A 4,884-nucleotide genomic window follows, 5' to 3' on the forward strand; every position below is an offset into this window, starting at 1 on the left:
TCTTAAACAGAAGAACAACATTCGCCACTCTCCAGTCCTCTGGCACCATCCCTTTGGCAGTGAGGACCCAAAGATCAAAGCCAAAGGCTCTGCAATCTCATCCCTTGCCTCCCAAAGAATCCTAGGATATATTTCACCAGCCCAGGGGACTTATCGACCTTCAGTTTATTCAAAACTGCCAGTACATCCTCCCTCCGAACATCTATTTCCTCCAGCCTATTAGCCTGTAACACCTTCTCTTCCTCAAAAACATGGCCCCTCTCCTTGGTGAACACTGAAGAAAAGTATTCATTCATCACCTCGCCTATCTCTACTGACTCCATACACAAGTTCCCACTACTGTCCTTGACCGGCCCTAACCTCACCCTGGTCATTCTTTTATTCCTCACATAAGAGTAAAAAGCCTTGGGGTTTTCCTTGATCCGACCCGCCAAGGACTTCTCATGTCCCCTCCTAGCTCTCTTAAGCCCCTTTTTCAGCTCATTCCTTGCTAACTTGTAACCCTCAATCGAGCCATCTGAACCTTGTTTCCTCATCCCTACATAAGCTTCCCTCTTCCTTTTCACAAGACATTCCACCTCTTTCGTGAACCATGGTTCCCTCACTCGGCCATTTCCTCCCTGCCTGACAGGGACATACCTATCAAGGACACCCAGTATTTGTTCCTTGAAAAAGTTCCACTTTTCATCAGTGCCTTTCCCTGACAGTTTCTGTTCCCATCTTATGCCCCCTAATTCTTGCCTAATCGCATCATAATTACCTCTCCCCAATTGTAAACCTTGCCCTGCCGTGCGGCCCTATCCCTCTCCATTGCAATAACAAAAGACACCGAATTGTGGTCACTATCTCCAAAGTGCTCTCCCACAACCAAATCTAACACTTGGCCCGGTTCATTTCCCAGTACCAAATCCAATGTGGCCTCACCTCTTGTCGGCCTATCCACATATTGTGTCAGGAAACCCTCCTGCACACACTGCACAAAAACTGCCCCATCCGAACTATTTGACCTACAAAGGTTCCAATCAATATTTGGAAAGTTAAAGTCCCCCATGACAACTACCCTGTGGCCCCCACACATATCCATAATCTGCTTAGCAATTTCTTCCTCCACATCTCTATTACTATTTGGGGGCCTATAGTAAACTCCTAACAATGTGACCGCTCCTTTCCTATTTCTAACCTCAGCCCATATTACCTCAGTGTGCAGATCCCCCTCGAAGTGCCTTTCTGCAGCCGTTAAACTATCCTTGATTAACAATGCTGCTACTCCACCTCTTTTCCCAGCTTCCCTACACTTGCTGAAACATCTATACCCCGGAACGTCCAACAACCATTCCTGTCCTTGTTCTACCCACGTCTCCGTAATGGCCACAACATCGTAGTCCCAAGTACCAATCCACGCCCCAAGTTCATCTACCTTGTTCCGGATGCTCCTTGCATTGAAGTAGACACACTTCAACCCACCTTCCTGTCTACCGGTACCCATCCTTGACCTTGATACCTTCCCTAATATCTCACCACCCTCAACACTGACCTCTGGGCTACAACTCCTTTTCCCACTCCCCTGACAAATTAGTTTAAACCCCCCTGAAGAAAATGGCTGCTCATTTCCTACAGTCCAAAGATGTGCGGGTTAGGTTGATTGGCCAGGTTAAAAATTGCCCCTTAGAATCCTGAAATGTGTAGGTTAGAGGGATTAGTGGGTAAATATATGGGGGTAGGGCCTGGGTGGGATTGTGGTCGGTGCAGACTCGATGGGCCGAATGGCCTCCTTCTGCACTGTAGGGTTTCTATGATTTCTATGATTACAACTGGAACTAAAGTTCAAACATACTTCATTGTCTGTAAAGTGCTTTCGACATCTGGAGGACTTGAAAGGTGTTATACAAATTAAAGTTTCTTCATTTGTTTCCAATTGTTCATGTTGTGTGAGGCTATTAACGTTCCCTAGCATTTTGGCTGTTAGAGTCAGTGAATCACCAGCATAGAAGGAAGCCATTTGACCCATCATGTGGGAGTTGGCTCATTGAGCTATGCTATTTGTCCCAATCTCCTGTTCTTTCCCCACTGCCCTGCTCAAGTTTCTTTTTCAAGTACTTATCCAATTGCCTTTTGAATGTTATTAATGCAATCTGCTTCCACCACTCCCATTTAGTGCATTTTATATCCTAATGACTCACTCTGTAAAGAATTTCTCCTCATCTCACCTCGGCTCTTAATGCCAAACATCTTAAATCTTATCCTCTGGTTACCAACCCTTCCGCTTGTGCGGATAGAGGGAGGAGACAATCATCAGGAGAGGACAAGGTTCTTTTAAAAAGAACACATTAAATTAAAATAATGTACTTTTGACTGGCGCCCATAAGCAGCACCAAAGAATTCTGATTGGGGTAGGCCCTGATTGGGGTAGTTATTGTGACTGTTATTGTAAAGGGGTCTTTCAATGGTTGTTAGGCGCCGTATTGACATACTAAAGAAGCCCTACATGGAATCGACCCATGATGCTTAATTATAGCCCCAGCCAATGGCAATGAGAAATGTGTAGAACATCCCATTGCTGAGTTGGTTTGTTTGTGCCCAAAGGAAGTGAACAATAAGTGCCAATTTATAACTGACTGCCTCTAGGAGTGAAGAGGAAAGTTGCCAGGGAACAACTGGTGACAATTTGTTTTTGAATAGCCCTCCCAAGGAGCCTGGGATTTGTCACGAGCTGTCAGCCGCAACAAATAATAGCAACTCTCAGGATACTTGAGATTATACTGGATATAGGAATGTTTGTTTTCCTTGCACTGCTGGAGTCAATAATACATCTAAGCTATTTGCCTTTCAGAGTTAAAATGGACCAGAATTCACTGCACTGGTGATATTGGCAACAAAAGCCCTAGGTTAGCCCAAAACCCTGCTCTTTGATCCTCTAGCGATGAATTCACACCCCAATTTGTTGGGAAAATAATCAGAATGTGTCGGGGTAAATATAGTGGCAGATTGGTAACCGTGTGGCCTATCCACATCTTGGGTACTGAGGTGGATTTAGAATGAATGAATGGACTACTGAATGTTTTCATATGGACAAAAGAGCCGGACAATTTGCTAAAGTTGGCCATTTTCATATTTTTGAGATTGATGGGCATGACTGGAGTTTGTTTTCTTTCTTATTTTGTAACGACTGGTAATTTTTATTGCCTTTGATTGGTAATTCACTAAAGGGCGCCGGTCGGCTGAAACAAGGGCCGTTCATTGCAGCTGCAAATCCCAGTGTCTGTTTAATTTCATTTCTGGCAGTCTGTCTGCGCAGTAAGTGGCCGGTTGCATTATTTTAAACAAAGTTACAACATTAAAGTGAAGCCAATTTGACAAAGACTGAAGCTGTTATCACTTTGTACAAGTACTCCACACCTCCATATCGTACTGGTTTATATCAATTCCGTTATACCCCACCGACATGATTTTGGGTTACAGATGCTTTATTAGTCTAATGCTGAGGGTTCAATATATATTTAAGACCTATACTTCACAACTTCAAAAGAATCACTGCCTCTCTGGGCCATGGGTCTCAGAAGTGACAGAAGTTAATTGATTTGCTTTTGAGGACAATTTGGTGAATAAACTGCAGGCTGCGGCGAGGGAAATAATTTCAATAGCCACTTGTTCACTGTGGTTTCTGAGGTTTCATATGAATGGCAGCATAGGCGCTGGTCTTAAACTCTTCTTATAGATAATCACAATATTTACTGATTTAAAGGGAACTAGGAAGCAAGTAATTGCTGACAAAGAGCTCCGATATCACAATGACCTGTTACATTTGAGACAAATCACTTCCCAGCTGCAAACTTGAGAGAGACATTTAACTTTCCTTTGCTGAATCTTTACTTTAACTGATTGAATTACACAACTTCAACAAATTATTTGATACTAAACCTTGAATTTGATAACCTTTCATCAAAATAGAGCAAGAACATGGGAGGGCAGTGGCACAGTGGTATTGTCGACTTGTAATCCAGAGACCCAAGGTAATGATCTGGGGACCTGGATTCGAATCCCACCACGGCGGATGGTGAAATTTGAATCCAGAAAAAAATCTGGAATTAAAAGTCTAATGATAACCATGAAACCATTTTCAATTGTCGTAAATATCCATCTAGTTCACCAATCTGCCGACCTTACCTGGTCTGGCAACCTGTAACTCCAGATCCACAGCAATGTGGTTGACTCTTAAAATGTCCTCTGTTCAAGGGCAATTAAGGATAGGCAATAAATGCTGGCCTAACCAGCCAGACCCAGATATCATAAACGAATAAAACAAATAGAGTGTATTCACAGTACAAATATCTTGTTATTAAAAACTGGCATTTACTATGGTGCTGTACTTAGTAACCATAGCAATTCTTCCTTGTAAGTGTTCAACAGCCCCCTATCTTCAGAGGTATAGCCCCAGATCAATTCCTGATATGTTTGAATCTGATACGTAAAACAAATTGGACTTGTTTTATCCTTGGAACTTCACTGGGAATCAGAGTTTGGATCCGATCTCAGACTTGTATCTTGAGGATCTAATGACGGGATCATTTAATATCAAGGCTTAGGTTTGCCTGCTCTTCTGGTGATCACTGTATACTGAAGCATTATGCTGTTGACTGACCCAGCATACTGTACATTAAACAATACTTTGCACAATTCTCTGCAATATTGAGTGTGATTTCTTTTTCATTTGAACAAATGACTTCAGTATAATGGTGGAAAAGTTTGATACTGACGAGTCAATCGCCGGAGTTCTACCGCCTCGCCCGCCACAGCAATCAGAGCGCATGAGGGGCGGACAATGGAAATGTCCGTTGACCTTGGGCGGGATTTTCCAGTCACGGGTTGTGCGAGGCCATAACATCC

The sequence above is a fragment of the Mustelus asterias genome, chromosome 12 (assembly GCF_964213995.1).
Source record: "Mustelus asterias chromosome 12, sMusAst1.hap1.1, whole genome shotgun sequence".
Classification (NCBI taxonomy): Eukaryota; Metazoa; Chordata; class Chondrichthyes; order Carcharhiniformes; family Triakidae; genus Mustelus; species Mustelus asterias.